This window comes from Sminthopsis crassicaudata, chromosome 1 (genome assembly GCF_048593235.1).
Source record: "Sminthopsis crassicaudata isolate SCR6 chromosome 1, ASM4859323v1, whole genome shotgun sequence".
In the NCBI taxonomy this organism is placed as follows: Eukaryota; Metazoa; Chordata; class Mammalia; order Dasyuromorphia; family Dasyuridae; genus Sminthopsis; species Sminthopsis crassicaudata.
The window spans coordinates 120,874,592-120,896,595 of record NC_133617.1 but is presented as its reverse complement, the minus strand read 5'-3'; positions in this window follow the sequence as shown (position 1 = coordinate 120,896,595).

Below are 22,004 nucleotides of genomic sequence, written 5' to 3'. Positions count from 1 at the left end.
ACACTAGCCTAGTAGAGACAGTCACAGTGAAGAAAAGAACCTCTCTAAGTTTTTTTTTTTTCCCCTCCAACTGGCATCTATTCTGTTTTCATGACTGACATCCTTCTGTAGTAGTGTTGCTTTTCTAAAATATTTCCCACCTGTTTTGTCCAAAAGAAGAAAAATAAAACCTGTAATTCCTAATTCATCAGTTTATTCTAAGGCTTCCATGAGATGATGTATGGAAAACCTTATATAAGATTTAAAGCTATCTATAAAGCCATCCATCTACCTACCTATCATTTCTATTTGCATGTATGTATATGTACATGTGAGGGTATATATGTATGTGTTTGACTATCCATGTATGTCTGTATGGAAAAAGAGAAGGACAGAGAGACACATATACACATTCATTGATGCATATATTATAAAACATATGAGTTATTAGGGAAGAACTAATAATTACCATATACTATAAGCTCTTTCATAATAAGTCTGAGCTTTGAATTCTATTGACAACCAGGGAAAAATTTTGAGCTACAATATTATTGTACGGGAGGAAAAATGTTTTATGTTAAGTTTATTATGTATACATATGTTTTATACATTAAAAATCTATTATCATAGGTGATATAAACATGCATGCATAGTTACATATGTGTACATGTGCATCACATATGAATGTATGTGTATTTTATGTACGTGCATATGTTGCATATATGGATTCATGTTTTGCTAACTTTATATATCTATATCTATATATACCACTATCACAGATTTTTTATCTATAAAATATAGGTATATATCAATATATAAATATGCATATATATATATAATTTACTATTATAGTTTTAGCTATAAAATATGTGCATAGATTTGAAAAGTAGCATTATAAAATCTTTTCTCCCCAATAAATTGAGGGGGAAGTCCAAATTTCTTTCTGATTGAGTTAATAGAATGCAAAGTACAGACCGATTATGAAAGAGAGTTAGTATTGTCTACTAATTATTAGTTCTCCCCTAACACCTGGATTGTACTACAGCATATGCATTAATGAATGAAACATAATTGAAATGCCAATTCATGGTTGACTGTCATAATTAATAGACCTTGCACTTCATAAATTCAGGTAATTTCAGTCAATGCAATACAGGTCACAAAATTGAAATTGAGCCATGATAGAATCATTACTACCTAGCTTCTAAAGTGGTAGAGAAATTTAGAAGACCTTTGCTCTCCAGGGGAAACAGTAATTGGGTAATTCAGTCACTTTCCTATAAATATGGTTCTCTCGCCCACTTACATGATACAATATAGCTATCACATTCTCATGCAAATGAAAGGACAATATAATGGAGTAGAAAAATAGAGATAAGATTCATTCATAAGAGGAAAAATAATTGAAAGAGAACAAAAAAAAAATGAAATAGCCTTGACTGTGTTGTTTTAGGTGGTGACAAGAAGAGAGAACATTCATTTCTAAATCTGAGCTCTATTTATAATTGACATTTCTGTTTAGTCTTAAAGTTTGCAAATTGTTTTATAACCCTTATCTCACTTGTTCCTCATAACAACAAATGAGGCAGCTATAACAGGAATTATTATTTTTTCATTTAATGCTATTTTTGGAACACATCATTTTTTATTTTTTTTATTTATTATATTTTTATAATATTATCCCTTGTATTCATTTTTCCAAATTATCCCCCCCTCCCTCTACTCCCTCCCCACGATGACAGGCAGTCCCATACATTTTACATGTGTTACAATATAACCTAGATACAATACATGTGTGTAAATACCATTTTCTTGTTGCACAATAAGCATTAGATTCCAAAGGTACATGTAACCTGGGCAGACAGATATTAGTGCTAACTATTTACATTCACTTCCCAGTGTTCCTTCTCTGGGTGTAGCTACCTCTGTCCATCATTGATCAACTGGAAGTGAGTTGGCTCTTCTTTATGTTGAAAATTTCCACTTCCATCAGAATACATCCTCATACAGTGTTGTTGTTGAAGTGTACAGTGATCTTCTGGTTCTGCTCATTTCACTCAGCATCAGTTGATGTAAGTCTCTCCAAGCGTCTCTGTATTCCTCCTGCTGGTCATTTCTTACAGAGCAATAGTATTCCATAACCTTCATATACCATAATTTACCCAACCATTCTCCAACTGATGGACATCTATTCATCTTCCAGTTTCTAGCTACAACAAAAAGAGTTGCCACAAACATTTTGGCACATACAGGTCTCTTTCCGCTCGTTAGTATTTCTTTGGGATATAAGCCCAGTAGTAGTACTGCTGGGTCAAAGGGTATGCACAGTTTGATAACTTTTTGGGCATAGTTCCAAATTGCTCTCCAGAATGGCTGGATTCTTTCACAACTCCACCAACAATGTATTAGTGTCCCAGTTTTCCCACATCCCATCCAACATTCATCATTATTTGTTTCTGTCATCTTAGCCAATCTGAGAGGTGTGTAGTGGTATCTCAGAGGTGTCTTAATTTGCATTTCTCTGATCAGTAGTGATTTGGAACACTCTTTCATATGAGTGGATATAGTTTCAATTTCTTCCTCTGAGAATTGTCTGTTCATATCCTTTGAACATTTATCAATTGGAGAATGGTTCGGTTTCCTATAAATCAGGGTCAGTTCTCTAGATATTTTGGAAATGAGACCTTTGTCAGAACCTTTGCTTTTAAAAATATTTTCCCAATTTGTTACTTCCCTTCTAATCTTGTTTGCATTAGTATTGTTTGTACAGAAACTTTTTAGTTTGATGTAATCAAAATCTTCTATTTTGTGATCAATAATGATCTCTAGTTCTCCTCTGGTCATAAATTCCTTCCTCCTCCACAAGTCTGAGAGGTAGACTATCCTCTGTTCCTCTAATCTATTTATTATCTCCCTCTTTATGCCTAAATCATGTACCCATTTTGATCTTATCTTGGTATATGGTGTTAAGTGTGGATCCATATCTAATTTCTGCCATATTAATTTCCAGTTTTCCCAACAGTTTTTTCCAAATAATGAATTTTTATCCCTAATGTTGGTATCTTTGGGTTTGTCAAAGATTAGATTGCTATAGATGTACCCTTTTTTGTCCTTTGTATCTAATCTGTTCCACTGATCTACCGGTCTATTTCTTAGCCAATACCAAATGGTTTTGGTGACTGCTGCTATATAATATAGCTTTAGATCAGGTACACTTAGACCAACTTCCTCTGAGTTTTTTTTCATTAGTTCCCTTGCAATTCTCGACCTTTTATTCTTCCATATGAATTTTGTTGTTATTTTTTCTAGGTCATGGATATAGTTTCTTGGGAGTCTGATTGGTATAGCACTAAATAAATAGATTAGTTTGGGGAGTATTATCATCTTTATTATATTTGCTCGGCCTATCCAAGAGCACTTTCCAATTATTTCCAATTATTTAAATCTGACTTTATTTTTGTGGCAAGTGTTTTGTAATTTTTCTCATATAATTCCTGACTTTTCTTTGGTAGGTGGATTCCCAAATACTTTATACTCTCAACATTTGTTTGGAATGGAATTTCTCTTTGTATCTCTTGCTGTTGCATTTTGTTAGTGATATATAAGAATGCTGAGGATTTCTGTGGATTTATTTTGTATCCTGCCACTTTGCTCAAATTTTGAATTATTTCTAGTAGCTTTTTAGCAGAGTATTTGGGGTTCTCTAAGTATACCATCATGTCATCTGCAAAGAGTGATAGTTTGATTTCCTCATTTCCTACTCTAATTCCTTGAATCTCTTTCTCAGCTCTTATTGCCAAGGCTAGCGTTTCTAGTACTATATTGAATAGTAATGGTGATAGTGGGCAACCTTGTTTCACTTCTGATCTTACTGGGAAAGGTTGCAGTTTATTTCTATTGCATATTATGCTTACTGACGGTCTTAAATATATACTCCTGATTATTCTAAGGAATAGTCCATTTATTCCTATAGTCTCAAGAATTTTTAGTAGGAATGGATGTTGGATTTTGTCAAATGCTTTTTCTGCATCTATTGAGATGATCATATGGTTCTTATTAATTTGATTATTAATATGGTCAACTATATTAATAGTTTTCCTAATATTAAACCAGCCCTGCATTCCTGGAATAAATCCTACTTGATCATAGTGTATTATCCTGGAGATGATTTTCTGAAGTATTTTTGCTAATATTTAAGATTTTAGCATCAATATTCATTAAGGAGATTGGTCTATAATTTTCTTTCTCAGTTTTCGATTGACCTGGTTTAGGTATCAGTACCATGTCTGTGTCATAAAAGGAGTTTGGTAGGACTCCTTCATCCCCTATTTTTTTCAAATAAGTTATATAACATTGGGGCTAATTGTTCTTTAAATGTTTGGTAGAATTCACATGTGAATCCATCTGGTCCTGGGGATTTTTTCCTGGGGAGTTGATTAATAGCTTGTTCTATTTCTTTTTCTGAAATGGGACTATTTAAGCAATTTATCTCCTCATCTGTTAATCCAGGGAGCCTATATTTTTGGAGGAAGTCATCCATTTCACTTAAGTTATCAAATTTATTGGCATAAAGTTGGGCAAAGTAACTCATTATTTCTCTAATTTCCTCTTCATTGGTGGAAAGATCCCCCTTTTCATTTGTAAGACTAACAATTTGATTTTCCTTTTTCTTTTTTCTGATCAAGTTTACCAAAGGTTTATCTATTTTATTGGCTTTTTCATAAAACCAACTCTTGGTTTTATTTATTAATTCAATAGTTTTTTTTTTACTTTTAATATTATTGATTTCTCCTTTTAATTTTTGTATTTCAAGTTTAATTTTTGGTTGGGGGTTTTTAATTTGGTCTTTTTCTAGCTTTTTAAGTTGCAGGCCCTTTATTACACCCCCCCTTTTTTTCTTTTATATCAGTAAAATCAAATTATCCTTGAGTACTTTTTATATACCCACAACAGAGTTACAGTTCTCAAGGGTCCTGTGTACCTTTTTCTGTTTCTCTTCAGTCTTGTGGATGTAGATCAAAATTTTTGTTTAAGTTTTTTTTCCTTAGAAACATATAGAATTCCTCTATTTCAATTCAATGAATTCTTCCATGGAAAAAGATGCTAAACTTAGCTGGGTAATTCATTCTTGGTTGCAGTCCTTGATCTTTTGCCTTACAGAATATCAGGTTCCAGGCCCTTCTATCTTTTAATGTGGAGGCAGCCAGATCTTGAGTGACCCTTATTGTGGCACCTTGGTATTTAAATTGTTTTTTTTCTAGCTGCTTGCAAGATTTTCTCCTTTGTGTGGTAATTCTGCAGCTTAGCCACAGTATTCCGTGGTGTTCTTTTTTTAGGGTCTATTTCAGAAGGAGTTCGATGAATTCTTTCCACATCTACTTTCCCTTCTGTTTCTATTATCTCTGGACAGTTCTCTTTGATAATTTCCTGTAAAATAGAATCTAGGCTTTTTTTTTGGTCATAGTTTTCGAGAAGTCCAATGATCTGCAGATTATCTCTCCTAGATCTATTTTCCAGGTCTATAGATTTTCCCAGAAAGTATTTAACGTTATTCTCCAGCTACTCATTTATTTTTTTGTTTTGTTTGACTGATTCTTGGGTTCTCTGTGAATAATTCATTTCTATTTGTTCCATCCTGACTTTTAAGGAGTTATTTTCTTCTTTCACAGTTTTTAGTTCTTTTTGTAAATGCCCAATTTTGTTTTTAAATGAATTATTTTGCTCTATTGATTTTTTTTCCATTTCCCTAATTTTTTGAGAATTATTTTCTTTTTCCAATTCAGAAATTCTATTTTCTTGAGACTTTTTTATCTTTTCCAATTCAGAAATCCTACTTTCCTGTGATTTTTTAAGCTTTTCTAATTCACAAATTTTGTTTCCCTGCATCTTCTGTGAATTCTTTATTTTTTCCAACTCCAATTTCAGGACCTTGTTATTCTCTATCATAGCTTCCCTTTCCTTTCCCCATTTTTCTTCAAACTCTCTTAGCTTTTTAATAGTCTTTTCAAGGAGAGAGTTATGTGATGGGGGGCAGGAATCATTCCCCTTTAGGTTGTTATCTGCTGACTCTCTGCTGTTAACTTCCTCGGGATTAGATACCCGCTCTTTCTCTGTGTAGAAGGAATGTATAGTTTTTCTTGCCTTTTTGCTCATACTTAAAAAATCTCTTGGGGTCTGTTCCTGGGGTAGGAATTTATTTATTTATTTCTTTACCAGCTTCCTCCCAGACCAGATGGGTGCAGCGGCTCCTGTGCCTGAGCTAAGAGAGAGCTCTGGGAGAGAGTTCCCCACCCCCTCCCTGGAAGTGCTTCAGAGGTGATCAGCACTGCTGTACTTTGAGGGCACTGTGTTCTAGCAGCTTCCCTGAGGTTTGAGACTGAACAGTAAAGGCGACACAAAGCCCATCCTATGTTTCCCGGTGGGTCGTGGATGTCTGCAGCAGGTGACGTGAGAAGCCCCTGCGCTCAAACTGGAAGTGTCTGCCAGAAATCACGGTCCCTAGTTCAAAGATCCCGCTTCTCTGGGGCTTCCGGGGCTGAGTTCCACAGCCTTCAGCTGAGCTAGGCAGTGTGTGTTGCCTTGGGCCATATCAGCCCACTTCTCAATCTCTTAACTAGTCACAGGTGAGAGCTAGGGGCCACACCCCCTGGTGCCGAGATCTGCTGAGTCACCCCCAGGGTCCGGGAAGATCTAATCTATCTTAGAATTTTTAAAGTGGTTTAGATTTCTCTTCTGAACTGCTGTATTATAAGCAGAGAAGAGCTAACAGCCTAAGCCAGATTTCTTTATCTCAGTGGCTTCTCTGTTCCCAGAGCCCTCCCCAGTGCGACTGGCACAGTGTGCTAGCACCCAGCCGTCTGTGCTGGCCTCTCTTCTTCCTCCCCTGGGAACTGACCTTTTCTGTTGAAACTCCAGATTCTCTTCAGCTGGTAAGTCATGCTTCTAGTCCTTGTGGTATCTATCAGTCCAGCGCTATTTCTGAGGCTGACTTATCTAATTGGTTGTGAGGGAGTAAGGACGTTCACAGAGTAGTGTGTATCTTCTCTGCCATCTTGGCTCCGCCTCTGGAACACATCATTTTTAATATTCATTTTTGTAAGTTTATAAATTCCAAATTTTCCCTTTCTTTCCTTCCATCTTGCTTCTCCAAAACAGCTGACAATCTGACATAGGCTATACATGCACAATCATTTTAAACATACTTCCATATTACTCACTGCTAAAAAAAAAAAGACAAAAACCACAAGAAAAAAGCAAATATAATAAAGGAGAAAATAGTATGCTTCAACCCACATTCAGTCTCTATAGTTCTCTCTCTGGCTACAGATAGTATTTTCTGTCCCCAAACTATTAGAACTGTCTTGAATCATGATATTTCTGAGAAGGACAAGGTCTATCATAGTTAATCATCACATGATTTTAATATTACCATATACAATGTTTTGTTGGTTCTACGTTTTTCCAGCTTGCTCATCATTCTTTTAGAATAATAACATTCCATTACATTCATATACCATCATTTCTTCAGCCATTCCTCAACTAATGAGCTTTCATTCATCAGCCATTCCTCAACTGATGGGTTTTCATTCACTTTCCAATTCACTGACAACGCAAAAAGAAATACTACAAAAATGCTTATGCTTTTCCTTCTTTTATGATTTCTTTTGGATACAAAATCAGTAGTGACACCACAAGATCAAAAGATATGGTAGATATGGTTTGGTAGGTATACAGTTTTTTTTAGTCCTTTGGGCATAGTTCCAAATTGTTTTCCAGAATGTCTAACTGCTCCAACAATGCTTAGTATCCCAGTTTTCCCACATCTCCAACATTTATCATTATCTTTTCCTGTCATCTCAGTCAATCTGATTGGTGTAAAGTGGTTCCTCAGATGGCTTTAATTTCTTAATCTGAAAATTATTCACATGTTTTGACCATTTATCAGGGAAATAACTTGTATTCCTTTAAAAATTAAATTTATAACAAAATACAAAATAAGAAAAATAATAGAAAAAGAAAGATAGAGAAAAAACCAAAACATTGTTATGTGCTTAGAAGAACATGAGGGAAGATTCAAAGTATGTGATAATAGATTTCCATTTAAAGAAAATATATGTTATAATAGAAGACATATTCATGAATGTCCATTTTTTTCTTTGCCTCCTTGTAGGTTATTCTTTTGTTCTCTGCTGTGCACTTTTTACTTTATTATTCCCCTCTTCTCATCTTTCTTTCCCCCAAATAGGCTACAGTTAAGGACACATTTTACACACACACACACACACACACACACACACACACACATATACATGTGTGTAAATGTGTGTGTTTATATATGTATGTGTGTATATTCATACCTATCCATATACCTACCCAATATATAAATATATCTACACATACATACATTTACATATGTACATAACATTTATTCAGACATATAAATATATGCACATTTACCCATACGCAAACATGCATATAAATCAATATAATGTAGATTTTTCTCTTAACTGAATCTTTAAATTTGACTTTGAGATCAATTATTACTAGCTCTTTTTATTTTATAATAAATTCTTGTAGTTTTTAGGTAAATATCTTATTTCCTATTCCTTCTATAATCATATTCCTTAACTTGTCTTGCTATTACTTAACCTCTTCCCAATCTGGATCCCTCCCTTATCTTCTCCCCTTATTCTTTCCCACTCTCTTTAGCCCTTTTTAATTAATCTACATAATTTAACTGCCATAAATCTATACAACATAGCCCATCTTTTTCTATTCCCTCCCTTCTTATTTCTTTATAGATTTTGTAAGGTGCTAGACTCTTTATAGCATAGATAGATAAATATGCAATGTCCAGTGTTTAACCCATTCCCAATGTGGATAGGTTTTCAGAACTCCCAGCTCTCCTTCCCTATTTAATCTGTCATTCAGTCCTCTGAACCTCATTTGTAGATCATAATTACTATTTTTAGGTTTTCTTAGTTTTGCTTTTTAGAATCAGATTATACTCAGCTCTGCCCCAATATTTCTTTTGAACTACTCAGTAACTTCTGTCAGTCTTAAACAAATGATTCTCATTTTCAGATGTAAAACATAAACTGTTTGCCCTTAATGAGTCCCTTGAAATGAACCTTTGATGATGACTGTTAAATTTTCTATGAAGTTCAGGTTTGGAGGAAAGTCCTGAAAATCTTTGAGTACACTGAAATTACATTTTACTATGTAATATTATGTTTAATTTTACTGGATATGATATTTTTGACTGCAGATCTAGTTTTTTTGATTGATGATATATAATATTCCAGGATTGCTATCATTTATTATAGTTGCTGATGCATCCTGTAAAATTCTCATTGTAGTTTCTATTGAAATTTTGCTTTTGTTTTTGTTTGTTTCTTCTTTCTGATCTTGGGGTTTTGAGATTTAGCATTAATTTTCCTATGTGTTTTCCTTGTAGGGTCTCTTTGAGGTAGAATTGATTGGTGGAATTTTTTTTCTACTTTCCCCTCATGTCCTATTACTTCAGGACAATTTTATTTGGTTATTTCTTGTATTATTGTATCAAAGTTCTTTTTCTTGTCACAGCTTTCAGGACCTCCAATTATTCTTATGTTTTCTCTTCTTGATCTCTTCTCGAGATTTATTGTTTTTTTTTTTTTTTTCCATGAAAAGTTTGTCTCATTTATTCTGTTTCTTTTATATATATATATATATATATATATATATATATATATTTTATAATATTATCCCTTGTATTCATTTTTCCAAATTGCCCCCCCTCCCTCTATTCCCTCCCCCCGACGACAGGCAATACCATACATTTTACATGTGTTACAATATAGTCTAAGTACAATACATGTGTGTGAATATCATTTTCTTGTTGCACAATAAACATTAGAATCCGAAGGTACATGCAACCTGGGCAGACAGATATTAGTGCTAACAATTTACATTCGCTTCCCAGTGTTCCTTCTCTGGGTATAGTTATTTCTGTCCATCATTGATCAACTGGAAGTGAGTTGGATCTTCTTTATGTTGAAGATTTCCACTTCTATCAGAATACATCCTCATACAGTATTGTTGTTGAAGTATACAGTGATCTTCTGGTTCTGCTCATTTCACTCAGCATCAGTTGATTTAAGTCTCTCCAACCCTCTCTGTATTCCTCCTGCTGGTCATTTCTTACAGAGCAATAATATTCCATAACCTTCATATACCACAATTTACCCAACCATTCTCCAACTGATGGACATCCATTCATCTTCCAGTTTCTAGCTACAACAAAAAGAGCTGCCACAAACATTTTGGCACATATATGTTTCTTTCCGCTCTTTAGTATTTCTTTGGGATATAATCCCAGTAGTAGCGCTGCTGGGTCAAAGGGTATGCACAGTTTGATAACTTTTTGGGCATAATTCCAGATTGCTCTCCAGAATGGCTGGATTCTTTCACAACTCCACCAGCAATGTATTAGTGTCCCAATTTCCCCACATCCCCTCCAACATTTATCATTATTTGTTCCTGTCATCTTAGCCAATCTGACAGGTGTGTAGTGGTATCTCAGAGTGGTCTTAATTTGCATTTCTCTGATCAGTAGTGATTTGGAACACTCTTTCATGTGAGTGGATATAGTTTCAATTTCTTCCTCTGAGAATTGTCTGTTCATATCCTTTGACCATTTATCAATTGGAGAATGGTTCGGTTTCTTATAAATTATGGTCAGTTCTCTATATATTTTGGAAATGAGACGTTTGTCAGAACCTTTGTTTTTAAAAATATTTTCCCAATTTTTTACTTCCCTTCTAATCTTGTTTGCATTAGTATTATTTGTACAGAAACTTTTTAGTTTGATGTAATCAAAATCTTCTATTTTGTGATCAATAATGATCTCTAGTTCTCCTCTGGTCATAAATTCCTTCCTCCTCCACAAGTCTGAGAGGTAGATTATCCTCTGTTCCTCTAATCTATTTATTATCTCCCTCTTTATGCCTAAATCATGGACCCATTTTGATCTTATTTTGGTATATGGTGTTAAGTGTGGATCCATATCTAATTTCTGCCATACTAATTTCCAGTTTTCCCAACAGTTTTTTCCGAATAATGAATATTTATCCCTAATGTTGGAATCTTTGGGTTTGTCAAAGATTAGATTGCTATAGATGTACCCTTTTTTGTCCTTTGTATCTAATCTGTTCCACTGATCTACCGGTCTATTTCGTAGCCAATACCAAATGGTTTTGGTGACTGCTGCTATATAATATAGCTTTAGATCAGGTACACTTAGACCACCTTCCTCTGAGTTTTTTTTCATTAGTTCCCTTGCAATTCTTGACCTTTTATTCTTCCATATGAATTTTGTTGTTATTTTTTCTAGGTCATGGATATAGTTTCTTGGGAGTCTGATTGGTATAGCACTAAATAAATAGATTAGTTTGGGGAGTATTGTCATCTTTATTATATTCGCTCGGCCTATCCAAGAGCACTGAATGTCTTTCCAATTATTTAAATCTGATTTTATTTTTGTGGCAAGTGTTTTGTAATTTTTCTCATATAATTCCTGACTTTTCTTTGGTAGATGGATTCCCAAATATTTTATACTCTCAACATTTGTTTGGAATGGAATTTCTCTTTGTATCTCTTGCTGTTGCATTTTGTTAGTGATATATAAAAATGCCGAGGATTTATGTGGATTTATTTTGTATCCTGCCACTTTGCTGAAATTTTGAATTATTTCTAGTAGCTTTTTAGCAGAGTCTTTGGGGTTCTCTAAGTATACCATCATGTCATCTGCAAAAAGTGATAGTTTAATTTCCTCATTTCCTACTCTAATTCCTTGAATCTCTTTCTCGGCTCTTATTGCCGAGGCTAGCGTTTCTAGTACTATATTGAATAGTAATGGTGATAGTGGGCAACCTTGTTTCACTCCTGATCTTACTGGGAAAGGTTGCAGTTTATTTCTATTGCATATTATGCTTACTGACGGTCTTAAATATATACTCCTGATTATTCTAAGGAATAATCCATTTATTCCTATACTCTCAAGAGTTTTTAGTAGGAATGGATGTTGGATTTTGTCAAATGCTTTTTCTGCATCTATTGAGATGATCATATGGTTCTTATTAATTTGATTATTAATATGGTCAATTATATTAATAGTTTTCCTAATATTAAACCAGCCCTGCATTCCTGGAATAAATCCTACTTGATCATAGTGTATTATCTTGGAGATGATTTTCTGAAGTCTTTTTGCTAATATCTTATTTAAGATTTTAGCATCAATATTCATTAAGGAGATTGGTCTATAATTTTCTTTCTCAGTTTTCGATCTACCAGGTTTAGGTATCAGTACCATGTCTGTGTCATAAAAGGAATTTGGTAGGACTCCTTCATCCCCTATTTTTTCAAATAATTTATATAACATTGGGGCTAATTGTTCTTTAAATGTTTGGTAGAATTCACATGTGAATCCATCTGGCCCTGGGGATTTTTTCCTGGGGAGTTGATTAATAGCTTGTTCTATTTCTTTTTCTGAAATGGGACTATTTAAGCAATTTATCTCCTCCTCTGTTAATCTAGGGAGCCTATATTTTTGGAGGAAGTCATCCATTTCACTTAAGTTATCAAATTTATTGGCATAAAGTTGGGCAAAGTAACTCCTTATTATTTCTCTAATTTCCTCTTCATTGGTGGAAAGATCCCCCTTTTCATTTGTAAGACTATCAATTTGATTTTCCTCTTTCTTTTTTTTGATCAAATTTACCAAAGGTTTATCTATTTTATTGGCTTTTTCATAAAACCAACTCTTGGTTTTATTTATTAATTCAATAGTTTTTTTACTTTCAATTTTATTGATTTCTCCTTTTAATTTTTGTATTTCGAGTTTAATTTTTGGTTGGGGGTTTATAATTTGGTCTTTTTCTAGCCTTTTAAGTTGTAAGCCCAATTCGTTAATCTTCTCTTTCTCAATTTTCTTCAAATAAGCCTCTAAAGATATAAAATTTCCCCTTATTACTGCTTTAGCTGCATCCCAAAGATTTTGATATGATGTCTCATCATTATCATTATCTTGGGTGAAATTATTAATTGTTTCTATAATTTGCTCTTTCACCCAGTCATTCTTTAAGATGAGATTATTCAGTTTCCAATTACTTTTTGGTCTATTTACCCCTAACTTTTTACTGAATGTAGCTTTTATTGCATTGTGATCTGAGAAGAAGGCATTTATTATTTCTGCCTTCCTACATTTAATTTTGAGATCTTTATGTCCTAGTATATGGTCAATTTTTGTATAGGATCCATGAACTGCTGAGAAGAAAGTATATTCCTTCCTATTGCCATTCAGTTTTCTCCAAAGGTCTATCATACCTAGTTTTTCTAATGTTCTATTTACTTTTTTAATTTCTTTCTTGTTTGTTTTGTGGTTTGATTTGTCTAAATCTGAGAGTGCAAGGTTGAGATCTCCCACTATTATAGTTTTACTGTCTATTTCTTCTTGCAGTTCTCCTAACTTTTCCTTTAGAAAGTTAGATGCTATACCACTTGGTGCATATATGTTTAGTATTGATATGGCTTCATTATTTATGCTACCTTTCAGCAGGATATAGTTTCCTTCCTTATCTTTTTTAACAAGATCTACTTCTGCTTTTGCTTGATCTGAGATAAGGATAGCTACCCCTGCTTTTTTGGCTTTACCTGAAGCATAATAGGCTCTGTTCCAACCTTTTACCTTTACTCTGTATGTATCTCCCTGCTTTAAGTGTGTTTCCTGTAGGCAACATATTGTAGGGTTCTGCTTTTTGATCCAATCTACTATCCGTCTCCGTTTGATGGGATCGTTCATCCCATTTACATTTACAGTTAAAATTACTAATTCTGTATTTCCTGCCATCGTATTATCCCCAGCTTATGCTTTTTTCCCTTGACCCCCCTGATCCCCCTCCCCGATATTTAATTTACAGACCCCCCTTGTGCCGCACAACCCTCCCTCTTTTTTTTTTGGATCCCTCCCCCCTCCCTCCAAGTCCCTTCACTTATTCTCCTTTTCCTTTTCCCTTTTCCTCTCCCCCCTTTTAATGAGGTGAGAGAAAATTCTCTGAAAAACAAATATGTTAATTATTTACTCTTTGAGCCTCTTCTGATGAGAGTAAGATTCACACAATGATTCTCCCCCTCACTAAGTTCCCTCAGATATGGTGTATTTTCTATGTCTCTTCCTGGGATGTAGTTTCCCTCTTTTTATCACTCCTTCCCCTTTTTCTGAACCGACCTCCTTCCCTTTACTACACCCCCCTTTTTTTCTTTTATATCAGTAAAATCAAATTATCCTTGAGTATTTTTTATATACCCACAACAGAGTTACAGTTCTCAAGGGTTCTGTGTACCTTTTTCTGTTTCTCTTCAGTCTTGTGGATGTAGATCAAATTTTTTGTTTAAGTCTGGTTTTTTTCTTAGAAACATATAGAATTCCTCTGTTTCATTGAATGACCATCTTCTTCCATGGAAAAAGATGCTAAACTTAGCTGGGTAGTTCATTCTTGGTTGCAGTCCTTGATCTTTTGCCTTTCGGAATATCAGGTTCCAGGCCCTTCTATCTTTTAATGTGGAGGCAGCCAGATCTTGGGTGACCCTTATTGTGGCACCTTGGTATTTAAATTGTTTTTTTCTAGCTGCTTGCAGGATTTTCTCCTTTGTGTGGTAATTCTGCAGCTTAGCCACAATATTCCGTGGTGTTCTTTTTTTAGGGTCTATTTCAGAAGGAGTTCGATGAATTCTTTCCACATCTACTTTCCCTTCTGTTTCTATTATCTCTGGACAGTTCTCTTTGATAATTTCCTGTAAAATAGAATCTAGGCTCTTTTTTTGGTCATAGTTTTCGGGAAGTCCAATAATCCGCAGATTATCTCTCCTAGATCTATTTTCCAGGTCTATAGATTTTCCCAGTAAGTATTTGACGTTGTTCTCCAGCTTCTCATTTTTTTTGTTTTGTTCGACTGATTCTTGGGTTCTCTGTGAATCATTCATTTCTATTTGTTCCATCCTGACTTTTAAGGAGTTATTTTCTTCTTTCACAGTTTTTAGTTCTTTTTGTAAATGCCCAATTTCGTTTTTAAATGAGTTATTTTGCTCTATTGAATTTTTTTCCATTTCCCTAATTTTTTTTTTGAGAATTATTTTCTTTTTCCAATTCAGAAATTCTATTTTCTTGAGACTTTTTTATCTTTTCCAATTCAGAAATCCTACTTTCCTGTGTTTTTTTAACCTTTTCTAATTCACTAATTTTGTTTCCCTGCATCTCCTGTGAATTCTTTATTTTTTCCAACTCCAATTTCAGGACATTGTTATTCTCTATCATAACTTCTCTTTCCTTTCCCCATTTTTCTTCGATCTCCCTCAATTTTTTAAGAGCTTCTTCTAGGAGAGAGTTATGTGATGGGGGGCAGGAATCGTTCCCCTTTAGGTTGTTATCTTCTGAATCTTTGCTGTTAACTTCCTCGGGGTTGGACACCCGCTCTTTCTCTGTATAGAAGGAATCTATAGTTTTTCTAGCTTTTTTGCTCATACTTAAAAAAAATCTTTTGGGGTCTGTCCCTGGGGTAGGAAATTATTTACTTCTTTACCAGCTTCCTCCCAGACGGGATGGATGCAGCGGCCCCTGCACCCAAGCTAAGATAGAGCTCTGGGAGAGAGTTCCCCACCCCCTCCCTGGAAGTGCCTCAGAGGTGATTAGCACTACTGTGCTTCCAGGGCGTAGAATAGTGAAGACAGCAGGAAGCCCAGTCTATGTGTCCGGGTGGGGAGTGGATGTCTGCAGCAGGTGACGTGAGAAGCCCCTGCGCTCAAACTGGAAGTGTCTGCCAGAAACCGCGGTCCCTAGTTCAAAGGTTCCGCTTCTCTGGGACTTCCTGGAGCTGAGTTCCACTGCCTCCAGCTAAGCTAGGCAGTGTGTGTTGCCTTGGGCCGTATCCACCCACTTGTCAGTCTCTTAACTATTCTCAGGAGGGAGCTGAGGCCACACCCCCTGGTGCCGATTCTCTGCTGAGTCACCCCCAGGGTTGGGGGGGGGGGGAATCTAATCTGAGTTTTAAAATATTTTGGCTTTCTCTTCTGAACTGCTAAATAATTAGCAGAGAAGAGCTAACAGCCTGTGCCAGATTCCTTTACCTCAGTGGCTTCTCTGATCCCAGAGCCCTTCCCAGCGCAATGGGCGCAGTGTGCCCCTACCCCACCGTCTGTGCTGGTCTTTCTTATTCCTCCCCTGAGAACTGACCTTTCCTGTTGAAACTCCAGATTCTCTTCAGCTGGTAAGTCGTGCTTCCAGTCCTTGTGGTATCTATCAGTTCTGAGCTAATTCTGAGACTTAATTTATCTAATTGGTTGTGAGGGAGTGAGGACGTTCACTGAGTCGTGTGTTTCTTCTCCGCCATCTTGGCTCCGCCCCCGAGATTTATTGTTTTTTAATAAGATATTTAACATTCTCTTCTATTGTTATTTTCGTTATTTCCTCATCTCTTATGGGTCCACTCCCTTCCCCTTCCTCGATTCTAATTTTCAAAGAATTATTTTCTTTTTTAAGACTCTGGATCTTTATTTCTGGATGGTTGACTTTCTTTTTATAATCTTCTTGTTTTTTTTTTTTTTTGATCATTCTTTTTTAAAAATGTTTTTCCTATATCTCTCTTATTTCATTTTGAGCAGGTAGCCATTTAATGTTGTTTTGTAGTAGAAGATGCTTTTTTAAAAAAACTTCATTGTCCTTTTCTGAAGATGAACCCCAATCTTCCCTATTGTCATACTGCTTCTATAATAGAATTCTTTCTCCTTTGATCATTTCTTTCTTTCTTTCTTCTTTCCTCCCTTCCTTCTTTCCTTTCTTCCTTCCTTCCTTTCTTCCGTCTTTCCTTCCTTTTTCTCTTTCTTTCTTCCTCCTTATTAGTGCAAACACCTCTGATCCTGAGGTGGGGAAAATAGTGTCTCTGGCTTCACTTCAATCACACCTCTGACCTGGAACCCCTAATCTACCATTCTGCAAATGCCTGTAGCCATCAGTTTCCTTTCTTCACTTCTTTGACACTTATTGTGTGTGATGATTCCTTCCTGCCCAGGGCAGAGACTCTGAAGCACAACTAAGTTCCTATGGTTGTGGCAGATGCTACCTCCAGCTATCTCCAGGCTTCTGTATTTTCTGTTTCTATGGAGTAGGCTGGTAGTATTTACAGTTTACACTGGCTAAATCTCTGTCATGGGCTCTCTCTTTGGGTCTCAGGTTGTCAAAGGAAGACCCACTCTGTCCCATGTTTTACTTTTTTTTTTATCTATCTATGCTCATCATAAGGTAAAATTTTGTTTTGGGTGTGTGGAAAATCTGGAGAGCTTGAAATTTTCTGACCCACTTACCATCTTCATAAAATCTCTAACTTGTATTTTTATACATCTGACTCAATTCCTAACAGCTTCCACTTTAAAGGACTGAAGGGTCTGGGATCTGATATTCTGAAAGGCAAAGGAACTTGAATTTCAGCCAAGAGCAACTATCCAGCAAAATTAAGCATTATTTTTCAGAGGAAAAGATGGACATTCAATAAAAACAGGTGAATTTCATTTATTTGTGATAAAAAGATCAGAGCTGAACAGAAAATTTGATCTTCAAATATAGAACAAGAGAAACAAAAAAGGAAAGAAAAATTTTAAAAAATTATTTTAAAAGTTAAATATATTATATCCCTATATGGAAAGATGATATGTTTAATTCTTGAGAGAGGGTGCAGGTATAATTTGATTTTGTTCTGATGATATAAAAAAAGAAACTAGAGGAAGAAAGGGGATCCTACTGGAAGAAGAGGAACATGGAGTTACAATAAGTTAAATTTCATTTCATGAAGAGGCAAAAACCCCCAAACTATTACAATTGAGGGAAAGAAAGGAGGTATTAGCATTGTGTGAATCTTACTCTCATCAGATTTGGCTCAATGAGAGAATATCAAACATAGTTAGCTTCACAGAGAAACTTGTCTCACCTTATAAGGAAATAGAAGGGGAAAGGGAAAAGGAAAGGGGAAGGGTAATATAACCTTCAAAGGTTATACTTCTACAGAAGTAGAAGGGAAAAGGTATAAGAAGAGAAGGGTTGTGAAAGGGGGAGGGTTGTTGAGTGAGATGGTGGTCAGAAGCAAAATACTGGGGAGGAGGCAAAGGGGGAAAGAAAAGAAAACATTATAAGTTAGGAAAACCAAGATGGCAGGAAATACAGAATTAAAAATTTTAATTCTGAATGTGAATGGGATGAACTCTCCCATAAAATAGATGCAGATAGCAGAGTGGATTAATAGCCAGAATCCTATGATGTGTTGTTTATGAAAAACACATTTAAAACAGACTGATACACTTAGAGTAAAAATAAAATGTTGGAGCAAAATCAATTATTCTTCAGCTGAAGTAAAAAAAAAAAAAAAAGAAAGAAAGAAAAGAAAAGAAAAAAAGAAAAACAGGGATAGCAATCCTGGTTTCAGAACAAGCTAAAGGAAAAATAGATCTAATTAAAAGAGATAAGGAAATTAAATTTTGCCAAATGATACCATAAATAATTAAGTAATACCAATACTACACATATATGCATCAAGTGGCATAGGCATCCAAATTCCTAGAGGAGAAGTTAAGAGAGTTGCAAGAAGAATTAGACAACAAAACTACATTATGGGGATCTCAACCTTGTATTCTCAGAACCAGATAAATCAAACCACAAATTAAATAAGAAAGGAGTTAAGGAAGTAAATAGATTTCTAGGAAAGTTAGGTATGACTCATCTTTGGAGAAAAATAAATGGAAACAGAAAGGAATATACATTTTTATCAGTAATACATGGAACCTTTACAAAAATTGACCCTGTATTAGGGGGGAAAACATCAAAATCAAATGCAGAAAGACAGAAATAAATGCATTTTTCAGATCAGGATGAAATAAAAATTAATGAAATAAAAGGCCAGGAGAAAAGAGATAAAAATTAATTGAAAACAAAATAATCTAAGCTCAAAGAATGAGTAAGATAACAAATCATAGACACAATCAATAAATTCTTCCAAGAGAATGACAATAATGAGAATGAGACAACATATCAAAATTTATGGGATGTGGCCAAAGCAGTTGTTAGGGGAGTTTTATATCTCTAGATGCTTCTTTGCATAAAATAGAGAAATAAAAGATTAGTGAATTGGACATGCAACAATAAAAGTTAGAAAAAGAACAAATTAGCCCCCAAATTAAGTACCAATTTTTAATTCTGAAAATGAAAGGGGAAATTAATAAAATTGAAAACAAGAAAAATATTAAAATAATAAACAAAACTAAGAGTCGTTTTTTGAAAAAATCAATAATATGTAAATCTTTAATTAATTTGATTAGAAAAAGAAAGAAGAAAATCAAATTGTTAGTATCAAAAATGAAAAGGGAGAACTTTACCCTTATGAAGAGAAAAATTAGAAAAATAGTTAGTAATTATCTTGCCCAACTATATGTCAATAAATTTGATAATCTAAGTGAAGTGGAGGAATACTTACAAAAACATAGATTGCCCAGATTAATAGAACAGGAAATAAATTACTTAAATAGCCCCTTTTTACAAAAAGAAATTAATAAGCTATTAATCAACTCTCTAAGAAAAAAAATATCTCCATACCCAGATGGATTTACATGTGAATTCTACCAAATTGAAGGATAATAAATTCCTGTGTAGAGAGCCTGAACTCTGGAGAGATATACTTGAAATAAGGTGTTAACTCAGTGGAATTGATGAAATAATGGTTCTCTAGTATACATATACTTAGTACTTAGCATGTTGATGTAATGTTTCCCTAGGTCACACATACTCAGTATACAGTAATGATGTAATTATAATAAGGTATGTAAGGGCTAAGAAGGACTGGAAGATAGATATTCTATCTTTGACCAGCCTTGTGGGGGCTGTCCTGTCTTCTGCATTCCTACCATAAGACCAAGGACTTGGACTCATCCAGAAGACCTCCAGAAAGCTAGCCCAGACATTAAAAATTCCAAACTATGCATTTGGAAAAAATAGGGAAAGAAGGAGCCCTACCAAATTCCTTTTATGACACAGATATGGTACTGATACCTAAACCAGGTAGCGTCAAAATAGAGAAGGAAAATTATAGATCAATTTCCCTAATGAATATTAATGGAAAAATGTTAAATAAAATATTAGCAAAGATATTAAAGCAAGTTATCCCCAGGATAATATATCATGACCAAGTAGAATTTATACTAGGAATGCAGGACTGGTTCAATATTAAGAAAACTATTAGCATAATTGACTATATCAATAAACAAACTAAAAAGAAAATCATATGATAATCTTAATAGATGCAGAAAAAAACATTTGACAAAATCCAACATTCATTCCTATTATAAACATTAGAGAGTATAGGAATAAATGGACTTTTACTTAAAATAATAAGTAGCATCTATTTTAAAACATCAGAAAGCCTTATATGTAATGGGGACAAATTAAAACCATTCCCATTAAAATCAGGGGTAAAACAAATTTGCCCACTATCACCATTACTATTCAATATTGTTTTAGAAATGTTAGCTTTGGCCATAAGAGGAAAAAAAAAGAGATTAAAGGAATTAGAGGAGGTAATGCAGAAACCAAATTATTATTCTTTGCAGATGATATGATGACATACTTGGTGAATACTAAAGAATCAACTAAAAAATTACTAGAAATAATTCACAACATTAGCAATGTTGCAAGATACAAAATAAATCTACATAAATTATCAGCATTTTTATATATTACCAACAAAGTTCAGCAGCCAGAGATAATCAGAAACTATATGACCACAAATATAAAATACTTTCCACATGTAGTCAGATCTAATCAACTGGAAAAATAGCAAGTGCTCATGGGTAGGCAGTATTAATATAATAAAAATGACAATACTAACTAAGTTAATTTACTAAATCAGTAGCATACCAATCAAACTCCCAAGAAATTATTTCACAAAGCTAGAAAAAATAATAATAAAATTCATCTGGAAGAAAAATTAATGAAACAAAATCAAATGAAGGTGGCCTAGGTGTACCAGATTTAAAATTATATTATAAAGCAGCTGTCATCAAAACCATTTAGTACTATTTAAGAAACAGAGTATTCAATCATTGGAATAGGTTAGGTTCACAGGGAAAAAAGAGTCAATAACTATAGCAATCTAGTGTTTTACAAATTCAAAAACCTCAGCTTTTGGGATAAGAGTTCACTACTTGACAAAAACTATTGAAAAAAATTGGAAATTAGTAAGGTAGAAACTAGGCAAACTATCACAAAGAAATCTTAAAGGAGGGAAAGGGACTCACATGTGCAAAAATGTTTGTGCAACTCTCTTTGTAGTGGCAAGAAACTGTAAGCTGAATGGGTACCAATCAATTGGAGAATGGCTAAATAAATTATGGTATGGAATACTACTGTTCTGTAAGAAATGACCAGCAAGATGATTTCAGAGAGGCTTGGAGAGAGACCTACATGAACTGGTGCTAAGTAAAATGAGCAGAACCAGGAGATCATCATACATACATGGCAACAAGAAAATTCTGATGGATGTGACTCTCTTCAACATTGAGATGATTCAAACCAGTTCCCCTTTTCAGTGATAAAGAGAGCCATATACATCCAGAGACAGAATCATTGACACACAACACAGCATTCTTACTCTCTCTGTTGTTATTTGTTTGCATTTTGTTTACTTTCTCAGTTTTCCTTTTTCTTCCTTCTCCATCTGATTTTTCTTTTGCAGCAAAATAACTGTATAAATATGTATACATATATTGGATTTAACATGTATTTCAATATATTTAGCATGTATTGGACTACCTGCCAGCTAGGGGAGGAGGTGAGGTAAAGGAGGAGAAAATTTGGAACGAAAGGTTATGCAAGGGTCAATGTTGGAAAAATTACCCATGCATATGTTTTATAAATAAAAAGTTTTAATAAAAAAATACAAAATGGGTTCACAAGT